The sequence below is a fragment of the Sprattus sprattus genome (genome assembly GCF_963457725.1).
Source record: "Sprattus sprattus genome assembly, chromosome: 18".
Lineage (NCBI taxonomy): Eukaryota > Metazoa > Chordata > Actinopteri > Clupeiformes > Clupeidae > Sprattus > Sprattus sprattus.
In genome coordinates this window covers 8,333,739-8,344,959 of record NC_137916.1, presented here as the reverse complement: position 1 = coordinate 8,344,959, position 11,221 = coordinate 8,333,739, and the positions used below count along the sequence as shown (strand labels likewise).

The following is an 11,221-nucleotide window of genomic DNA, read 5'->3' as shown; positions in this document are numbered from 1 at the left end:
CTAATGTTTCTCTCTCCTGTGCCAATGTTGATAGCCATTAATGAACTCCTCACTACTCCCTTTCCTCAAAGGCTGGAGTTGGTTAGGAGGAGGAGGAGGAGGAGGAGGAAGAAGTATCTACCTCAGTTATTATACATACACACTCAATTAGGCGTTGACACACATGGGAATTCTGTTGTGGTATTGATTGTATGTGAATGTGGCTGAAATGAAATCTAGTATTGAATGTTGTGGAACCGAATGAAGTGACTGTGACCATTATTACTCCTAGTTGACGTCACCGGAAATGTCCTTCTCTTTTTTTTGTTTCCTGTGCTGCTTTCTTTTTAGCTATCCCTTCTGCTGAAGAGCTAAGAGATCCAAACGCCCATCACAGACAGAAAGACAGGCAGATAGACAGACAGACAGACCAGCCCTCACAAGACGGCCACACACATCCAGACGTAGAGACGCAAGACATCTGGGCCAGCCATGCGAGATCCAGCCCTCACAGATGCCTGATGCACTTTGATCTCACCGAGGGTGAGTAGGCTACCAGCTGGGGGGTGGGGGTGGGGGTGGGGTGGGGGGTCGGGGTCAGGGTGAGAGCAAATGAGAGCACACTGTACCACTCGGAGAAAAATATTTCTCAGTAGAGAGAAAGAAAAAGGGGATAAACAGTGACTTTCAAAATGAAAGGGTGAAAATAGGAGGATGAGGGGGGGGGGGGGGGGGGACAGGATGATGAAGTCTGAGAGGCAGAGAAATGGCTTTATTTCCAACTTTATATAGAGGAGAGGAGAGAAGTGGATAACAGACACAGTGACAGCGATGGAGGGCCTGGTGCTCTGTCTGTCTCCCTCTGCTCTCTGGGCGCTCGCTGAAGCAACACTTAAGTTCTGATAAAGACCTGACAGGTGTGAGAATGATTATGAGGTGAAGGGGGGGCAATCTGAGAGAGAGAGAGAGAGGCAGAGAGGGACGGAGAGAGAGATTAAGGGAAAGGATTGTGTTGGATGGCGCTGACAGGAGTTAAATGGAGTCTGTGTGTGTGTGTGTGTGTGTGTGTGTGTGTGTGTGTTTCACAGACTGACAGTCCTCCGCCACACACGCTTCTTCCACAGAGAGAACTGAGCCAAAGGCTTATAGTTAATTGGTACAGTTTTGGTACAGTTTTAGTGTGTTATTGTGAGTATATTTTATGTCTGTGTGTGTTTGTGCGCGCACACGTCCACAATACAGGATGGATATCCAACCTGAGCCCAATGGGACCCGATAGTTCGCTTTGGTTTAGGACAAACATGTAGACAAGAAGAAAGTCTAGTGCCCTCTAGTTTGCTTTAGATCCAATGTTATCAGAGCTGACGTATGGTTAAGGATAAAAAAAATAATAAATATGATATTCACTTAATATTGTGATACTTCGTGGGTCATGGTTGGTTACTACTCCTTCGACCCGGGTTAGGTTTGGGTGGAAATATGCAGCTCAAGCCACGCTCTATTCCAAAACTGTCATTAAATACGCTTGTCTGTAGAACTTGTGGAATGTAGATGGCAACTAAATTTGACACATGCGGTGGAGACCAGAAACACTGTTTACTGACGCGGGCTGTCGTCGTGGTCACTAGAGATTAGATCTGACTTCCAAAAATATGTGCAAAACCTGAACAAAATCGTTTGGGAATGTCTTCATACCAAGTGAATTGGGGTTAATCTGACGATTTAAAGTCATGTAAAAGTCAAGTTGTATTTGGCAGCTGGTTTGTCCGTTGTCCAGATGTGTGGTATTGGACAAACCAACCTCAAGCATTTGCCTCTGACATGAGAAGAGATTATTTTACAGGCCAGTTCTGAACACAGGATTAATAGATGGAGACCTGTAGTTAAGTTAAATGTTACAGTTCATATTTTTGCTGGAAATGTCCTGTGTGTTGGAAACTGCTGTTTTTAATTGCAATTAATGGAGGACCTAGCTGATCTCCTCTTCATTAGTGCCACCCCCACCCTGTAGACCTGCTGAGGAAGGCTGTCCTTCTCTCTATCTGATTCTACGGGCTAAAAATAGCTGCAGCAGTCCCTTATGGTAGGAGGGACACACACACACACACACACACACACACACACACACACACACACACACACACACACACACACACACACACACACAGGATTAATGCATAAAATATTGTTCATCAGGAATAGCTGAAACTGATAGATGAGTAAAGAATATGAAAGAAAAGGGAGTCTTTGGAGGTAGCATAAAAGTGTGCATTTATGAAAATGACACTGCCTTGTAGAGGGGTGTGTGTGTGTGTGTGTGTGTGTATGCGGCCACGGTCTGGCCTGCTGCTGCCGCCTCTTTGCTGTGATCAGAGGAACTAGCCTTCTCTTTGACAGCCTAATTAGTCTTGGGGAGTTTCAGTGTGGGTCTAAGAAGTTTTATGGCCAGTGAGCTTTGCCAGTCGGGGGTATATTTGTGATCGGCAAGGCAGAATATAAATTAGCATCATCAAGTAAGACTGGTTTCGTTGGCCTCTCTGGACCTGAATGAAAGTGCTTCAGTGATGGTTGGAAATGTTATTTAGCTGGACAATTGTCCACCATATATATTCACTCTGTGAATCAGCAAGATTTAAACTCCCATCACTTGCCCACAAATACCGTCTGGTCTTCCAAAACACACACTGAAAGAGAGACACTGCAGAGGTTACTGCAAATTGAGGTGGTAATTGTCTATGGTTACCGGCTACTCTTGTACCTTAGTTTTCTATATTCTGTCCTTGACTGCGGTCCATAGAACCCGAATGCTGTTTACCCCCACTCACAGACTATGTGAGATTGTGTGTCTGTGTGTGTGCTTCACATTGGCAAGTGGGTTGAATAGTGCATTTACATTTATTTCTTTGCCTCTGTGGGAGTTCAGGCAGCGTGTGTGTGTATGTGTGTGTATGTGTGTGTATGTGTGTGTATGTGTGTGTTTGTGTGTGTTTGTGTGTGTCTGTCTGAGAGAGAGAGAGAGAGAGAGAGAGCGAGAGAGAGAGAACTGTGATTTCCCCTCATGTCCATCCTTCTGTTCCTCTTTCGTTTTGTTGTGGACTCTTGTTCAGAGTGTGGTTCAGCGGTTGAAACTGTGGGCACCATGACACAGCTGTTTGCGCAAGCAGGGAGTTCACAGCAGCAAGGGTGGTGAGCAGCCTCCGGCCCGCTGGTTCTGTCTGATGTCTAAAGGCACCGGTATGCAGACTATTCACTGCGTGTGCCAACAGTGACCTCAACGCAGCACCAAAATCTTGTATGCTCTGGCTTGGTAGGTGTGTGACTCACCACAGTCTTCTGCTAAACGATAGGTGTCGCGGCTGACAAGAAAAATACCAGCTATAACACTGGAAAGTAATGCGCCAAATTTTAGCACTGTGAATATACCTGACGGGTAACTGTATCACCATTATTCATCGGTGGATTAAAAACAGCAAAAAGAAGAGGTAATGTGCCGAATAGAGCGGTACAGGTGTTTTTTTGGAGTTTTTTTTCCCATCAGAAACAGACGTCACCCATGAGCACAGCCTAAATGCAAACATTTGATCATCAGGCAAGAGGGTAACATAAGTAAACCACACGAACGTGTTGTCTCTTCTAGTTGTTGCACTAATCGCCGAGCACGAGTTCTGTGCCCTCTGGAAACTCCAATGCTTCCCCACATTGGCAGATCACTGAGCTCCCCGCACTGTAGGCACTGGCGCCACACTCGCCATCTTACAAAAATTGTGCCAGGACGGCATCGGCGAGCATAAATCTCCCTTAAGGTGTAGAGTATATATCCATCTCACCGAGTCTCCAGCTTTTGTCTTGCTCTACTCTTCTCTTCTCTTTCCTCTCAGTCCTTCTTCCTCTCGTCATATTCTTTTCACACAGTCTCTGGAGTTCTTTTGTTATCCTCAGGTCTAATTCCGGTTGCTGAGGCAACCCTGCAGACTGTGTGTGAGTGTGTGTGAGTGTGTGTGAAATGAGGTTTATGCCTCAGGGTCCTGTTCAGTCCCCCTCTCTATTTCTCTGAGGCTTTGTCTTGCTGTCTTCTTCCATGTTTCTTGTTCCACCCTCCCAAACTCCATCAACCAGCTCTTCCTCCCAATCTCCATCAACCAGCTCTTCCTCCCAATCTCCATCACCCAGCTCGTCCTCCCAATCTCCATCAACCAGCTCTTCCTCCCAATCTCCATCACCCAGCTCTTCCTCCCAATCTCCATCACCCAGCTCTTCCTCCCAATCTCCATCACCCAGCTCTTCCTCCCAATCTCCATCACCCAGCTCTTCCTCCCAATCTCCATCACCCAGCTCTTCCTCCCAATCTCCATCCCCCAGCTCTTCCTCCCAATCTCCATCCCCCCGCTCTTCTTCCCTCCCAATCTGCATCACCTAGCTCCCCCCCCCCTCCCAATCTCCATCCTCCAGCTCTTCCTCCTGAATTTCCAAAGCTAGCTGGCTTCTAGGCCACAGTCTTCCTCTTCAATTTTATTCTATCTCTCAGTTCCTGATGGACTAATTGTCCCTGCTCTACTCCTCTTTGTTTCCTCTTACTTTTCCATACATGTCTGTCCGTCTTCTCCCTTTAATGCCTTCATATGTTCTGCCCACTTCTCTTTTCCCCCTTCTGCTCTCCTCTCTCTCTCTCTCTCTCTCTCTCTCTCTCTCTCTCTCTCCTCCTCTCCCTCTGGTATTCTCCAACCTTCCTTTTCTGCCCTGCTGATGGCTTCCTCTGGTGCTCTGGTATCCTGGGTGATGCTGATTGGATGGGAGAAGAGGACAGCAATGCGCCAAGCTCTAATTGGCCCATTCGAGAATGTTAATCTCAAACCGGTCCCGCCGCCTCCATAAGAACCCTTGTAATGGTGATGATCTAAGGTTTGGCTTATTACGCTGCCGGAAAGTTCCAGTTGGTTCTGTAGAACTAACTACAAAACGTCAGGGAGGGACATTTGGGCAAGGATAGGATTTTCCTCAAGTGCACAGTTTGAGTGGGGGTAAGGGTTGGAGCCAAAAGAAATAGAGAAAAGTTCAGTGAGAAGATTGTGTGTGTGTGTGTGTGTGTGTGTGTGGGGGGGGGGGGGGGGGGGGGGGTTTGACAAATTCCAAATGTCACCACTTATTTGTCTCCCTCAATGTCGATACCTCTTGAAGGTGTGTGTGTGTAGGAGTGAGAGAGTCTTATCGGGTTGGCATTTCAAGAGCAGAAGAGTTGGGGTTAATGTTAGCAGCCACCCTCTGATGATTCACAGACAGCCCAGCATAAAGACCAACATTAAGAAGAAGGGCTGCAACACGTAACCTTAGCTTAGGGTGCGGAGAGAAGGAAGGATGAAAGGAAAGACTACAGAAGAGGAGTGAAGGGCCAGCTAACATTCTTTAAGACAGTGTGTGTGTGTGTGTTTTGGTACAGACCCTCAGTTGTTGACCTTGACAGTGTTCATAAATGTTTTGTCTCATACATTTTCTTAGTCATCCTTTGATGCCCGTAACACTGCAACTCTTAACATTTACTACAAAAACCAGCAAACCTCTGCCAAAGTACAACCAAACCAAACCCAATCGCTAAACCAAACATCCTAATGCATAACCAGTGGAGTGAGTGGAGTGAGTGGAGTGAGTGGAGTGAGTGGAGTGAGTGGAGTGAGTGGAGTGAGTGGAGTGAGTGGAGTGAGTGGAGTGAGTGGGGTGAGTGGGGTGAGTGGGGTGAGTGGGGTGAGTGGGGTGAGTGGGGTGAGGTGAGGTGTGTGTGTGGGGTAATTGGGAGAAAGAATGACGTGGGGGGTGAGTGAGTGTGTGTGTGGGGGGGAATTCGGAGAAAGAATGACGTGAGTGAGTGAGGTGAGGTAAGGTGAGTGTGTGTGTGGGGGGTAATTGGGAGAAAGAATGACGTGAGTGAGGTGAGTGAGGTGAGTGAGGTGAGTGAGGTGAGTGAGGTGAGTGAGGTGAGTGAGGTGAGTGAGGTGAGTGAGTGAGGTGAGTGAGTGGGGGGTAATTGGGAGAAAGAATGACGTGAGTGAGTGAGGTGAGGTGAGGTGAGTGTGTGTGTGGGGGGTAATTGGGAGAAATAGTGACGTGAGTGAGGTGAGGTGAGTGTGTGAGGTGAGGTGAGGTGAGTGTGTGGGGGTAATTGGGAGAAAGAATGACGTGAGTGAGTGAGGTGAGGTGAGGTGAGTGTGTGGGTGAATGAGTGAGTGAGTGTGTGTGTGTGTGGGGGGTAATTGGGAGAAAGAATGACGTGAGTGAGGTGAGTGAGGTGAGTGAGGTGAGGTGAGTGAGTGAGTGAGTGAGTGAGTGAGTGAGAGTGTGTGTGTGTGTAGGGTAATTGGGAGAAAGAATGACGTGGGGGGTGAGTGAGGTGAGTGAGGTGAGTGAGGTGAGTGAGGTGAGTGAGGTGAGTGAGGTGAGTGTGTGTGTGTGTGTGTGTGTGTGTGTAGGGTAATTGGGAGAAAGAATGACGTACGTGAGTGAGTGAGTGAGTGAGTGAGTGAGTGAGTGAGTGAGGTGTGTGTGTGTGTGTGTGTGTGTGTGTGTGTAGGGTAATTGGGAGAGAATGACGTGGGGGGTGAGTGAGTGAGTGAGTGAGTTGAAAGGGAAAGCAGGTGAAGACCTACATGTTTACAAGATGACATGTTTGGCCATCTTTTTAATGTTGTTTCACTGCAGCCTCTTAACCCTGCAGCCATAGAAAGAATGTATACACCCGCCCTCAACGCACACACACACACAATGGCACACTGGCACACAGACGTAATCTGCTTAAACAAAAGAGTTTGAAGAAGCCACTCATTTGCAATGTCTCAGCAGTACATGAACTGCAAGCTACACTAATGCAGCCCCTGTGGACTCATTAGATAGTGTGTGTGTGTGTGTGTGTGTGTGTTGGGGGTAAGAGTGCTGCTGTTCCTATGTGTCTGTTTTATGTTATCATTATGGGCATGGATATTCTTTGTGTGTGTGTGTGTGTGTGTGTGAGGGAGGGAGGGAGAGAGAGAGAGAGAGGGATGGGATTTTTAATTTAAGAGGTTGTATGTAGTTTGCTGTTCTTGTGTCTTTGTTTTGTAGTCATTATGTGCTAGGGTTTGTGTGTGTGTTGGGGAGAGAAAGAGAGGCGTGTGGAGTTTGTGGTACATAAGTTTTAAGCGTGTGTGTGTGTGTGTGGGGGGGGGTAATTGGGAGAAAGAATGACGTGGGGGGTCGGCGAGCAGTCGCCTCTGTCGCCGGGAGAAGAGCGGACGGACGGAACTGAACTTATTAGCGGCGCTGCGTCCTGCTCGGCTGAAAAGAGCAGCGCACTCCTGTCTGTACCTTTCCTCCACCTTCTCCTCCCCACGCTCGCTTTCTCTCTCTCTCTCTCTCTCTCATACCCTCTTTCTACCCTGGCTTTTTCTTCCGTTTACTGAAAAAAATGCCTGTCGCACTCTGTCTCACACACATACGTACACTCCCTGCGAGAGCAGACTTTGAAAGCCGGAAGTGAACTTCAACTTAATATAAATGGTGATGTGTGTTGCTGTGAGAATTCGGCTGGAAACCTGCTCTGTGTAAACGTGTGTTTTCAGAGCACAGGGTCCACCCTGACACGACTCGATCTAAACGCAGTCGCCGAGACTGTATCAGTCAGGGGGTGTGCTTGGCAGCGCTGAATCCAATTGATTTCTGAAGGACAGGAGTGGACCTGGTTAGGATTCGCCTTAAAAAGAGCTGGACTGTGACTAACAGTGTTGTTCTGTGTGTGTGTGTGCGTGCTGTGAGACCTGTTTTAATTCAGACTGGTCTGGTCTGCACATGTTGAGTTTCATCATCGTGTAACTGGGTGATGTATAAAGAATTAATTTGAGGTTTAAGACAAATTTGACATGCCTTAATCTCAAAATCAAGATTAGTGCTTCCTCTGCTTCCACGCAAACGCCTGTGCCGACAGCTCTCTGAAGTTAGGGGCTGTGTTCACCAAACGCCGGTGCCACCAGCTTTTTGAGGTTAGGGGCTGTGTTCACCAAACGCTGGTGCCACCAGCTCTCTGAAGATAAGGGCTGTGTTCACCAAACGTGCTGTTTATGCTGGCAGCGCCTATTCTGCTATACGTTTCTGTTGTAGCTCAACATGAACAGTGCTTAGAGCCGGCAGGTTAACGCCGGTAGCGTAGAACGCTTATTTCCGCTCTGCTCCCAGCCCTTTCAGTGGAAAGTAATTCATGTTTTTGAACGGTGCTGAATTAGATTAAATATCTTGGTCGTATCACCCTGCTCTACCATGGTGTGAGTGTTTGTTAGGGGGAGGCTCAAGGAGTGATGTGTACTCTTAAGGGACAAGGCAGCAATGTTTTTATTATGGAGAGAGTGAAAGAAAGACATGGAGGCATGGTAAGGGAGAAAGGAGAGATGGAATGTTGGAGGAGGAGGAGGAGGAAGGCCTGAATCCATCAGCCTGCCGTGAGGCAACAGTCTTGATCCACAGTATTTTCCTGATTGTGGTGACAGCCTGACAAGTTTCAGAGGAAAGCTTGAACCTAATTGGCTTTACTGGAACGCCGGAGTGGAATGGACTGTGTGTGTGTGTGTTTGTGTGTGTTTTGACATGGAAAATGGAGCATGGCCTTTTGTTGCCTCATTCACTCCATTTAATGTGTTTGAGTTGTAGTCTAATTCAGACAGGCAGCCAAACACAATGGCACACACAAACACACACACAAACACCATTGCTCCTCAAAGGCTTACAGCCAGGAGAAAGGGGCGGGAGCCATATTCTTAGGGTCAGGCCTCTAGAGGCTCTACCTCCTGTCAGTTGTGTGTGTGTGTGTGTGTGTGTGTGTGTGTTTGTGTGTGTTTGATTGTGTGTTAGCGTGCGTTACATGTTTGTGGGTAATCTGAGATGTGTGCTGTGGTGGGTCGGTTGCAAACGGCACATTTCCTCATTTAATTAGCACAGTAGACTCTTGCTGCCTCCCAGCTTCACAGCCTGTAGAGCCAGTCCTCCATCTTTCTCTTGTTCCTTCCCTCGCTCTCCTTTTACTCGCTCCCTCGTTCACACACTGAAGGCTTTTGCATTTACTTTTGCTTGCATGGCTCCAAGCAGTTTTCTATTGTAATTGTGCGGGTGGGTAGCTAGGGAGGAGTTGGAAAAAGAAGAAGGTAGAGTAGTGAATATTCCTTGGAGGGAGAAGGGAGATGTGGGTGGGAGGGTGGGGAGGGGGTAAAGAGAGAGGAAAAGGAGAGAGAGAGCGAGAGAGAGAGAGAGAGAGAGAGGGTTGGGCGATATAGCTCAAACTCATATCATGATATGGTGAGATGAAATGGTGATGCACATTATACTATGTTAGTTTTTTTTAAATTATGTTGTATATTTATTTGTAATGTCAAAAACATTAACACATCATACTGGCCTAAATCTAAATATAGTACTTGCATTCAATTGCAAAAATGATTAAAAACAAATCCTATCTATGCTGTGCTATATGCTATGAAAGACTGTCAAAATAAGTTTGGGTGTTTCCAACACGAATTCTGGAGTTTAACATTAGACCAGGGAGGGCCTACACACAGCATACATCATGAAGCTGGAGGGTGAAGTATGAGGGGATGTTCAGTCAGTGGCATATAGGGCCCTATGATTGGGCCCTTATGATGGGCCTGTAGAGCCAAACAATCTTGTTTACTCGCAACTGTGAAAGCAGTGTAGGACAGTGGGTTTTATTCATTAGGATATTGTTTTATGTGGAAGGAAAATTTGTTGGGGCAGTCCCTTCCCCCGGGGAAGTATTGTCACCATAATAGTGTTTACACGCACATCTTTCAGGCATTTTGGGACGAGGAGGACCACAAAAATGCCTAGTTTATGGTTACTAGCTAAGTTGTTTTGAACCAACAGTATAGCCATTTCAACTGATGCTATCACAGGTGCGTGTGCGTGCGTGCGAGCGAGAGAAAGTTTGTGTGGGGCACGTGACGTCAACCTTATTCCCTGTTAAAATGCAGTCCATTTTTAACCTGTGCAGCCTATATTACACATACTCAATCTTGTGGATATGGTTATTTGTTATACCTTGTATAAAAAGGCATTGAATATGTGGATATCTTTTTTTTTATACTGCCCAGCCTTAGTATCCGTCCAATGTTCTTCAGAGTTAGAGCGCCTGCACCTGAGGCCACACCGTCAACGTGCCTCTGCACAAACCTTTTAAACACAGCACAGCGCAGCCCCGGGTGTGTGGGGGCCTCTGAAAGTGGATGTGTCTCTTTTTGTGTGTGTGCATGTGTGTGGTTGAAGGGATATTCATACGTCTACTGTAAATATCACAGATATCATGGGCATACACCTTTTGCATGAGCTTGACTGACATACTGCTAGAAGAAGATATTGGTGCTTTTGCTATCTGTTTGCTTTTGTGTGTGTGTGTGTGTGTCTGTGTGCGTGCACGGATGCTCTCAAGTGTGTGGCAGCCACAGTAACAAGGAAATTGACCAGGCCCAGCTGCAGAGGCGGTCGCAAGGTCAGCAGTCTCCATAATCTCTGTTTGCATTAGGTGAGAAGACTACTGCACCCCCCCCCCCCCCCCTACACACACACACACACACACCCGACCCATTCCCCTGCTTTGAGTAGCTAGGCTTCTCACAGGCTAGGCCACAGTCTGGTTAAAACATTTTCAACAGTCACCTTTTATGACAAGGTGACTGACGTGCACTCTCGGCTCAGAAGTTTCATCGATGAGACCTGCAGTGAAGTGTTGGAGCTTGGATGATTAAAGCAGTTGATAATTATGAGCTCCATGAATGAAGCTGAACAAGCATACACACATCCCATCTGTCTCTTTTTGCTGGCCGTCCTAAAGAGAAGGAGGAGGGGAAAAAAATCCAGTGCCATGTTGTGCCCTGTGTGAGATGAAGGGTTACTGGCTGTCACTGCGATGAAGTTGCATGTTAAAGAAGCGGGCCTGGTCGATAGAACACTGTCTCCACTGTCTGAGTGATTACCCAGGTGTAGCGAGGATCAGAAGAACCTATGGTGGTGCTACCTAATAGGGTAGGGGGTGTGGGTGTGTGTGTGTGTGTCTCAGAGAGAAATGGACAGAGGGGGGGGAAGATGCACCCATTCTGAGAGCCATCACAGAGAAGAGCTGTCTTTGTGTTGATTGGGTCTTTCATGAGCGCCTGGGCTCCAACTAATAACAGCTGAGGTCTGAAAATGCTTTTGAAATCCACTACATCAGGGTAGGATAATT

The 11,221-nt window shown here is 47.2% G+C and overlaps 1 protein-coding gene across 1 annotated transcript in view; it reads left to right on the top strand.

The window, feature by feature from the left end:
• spop (speckle type BTB/POZ protein) overlaps positions 1-11,221 on the top strand; it is a 78,172-nt gene that overhangs the window by 18,334 nt on the left and 48,617 nt on the right. Inside the window, exon 2 of the mRNA XM_080855982.1 lies at positions 331-522. The gene's annotated coding sequence lies outside the window, so the exon portion shown is untranslated. The remainder of the gene's footprint in view (positions 1-330; positions 523-11,221) is intronic.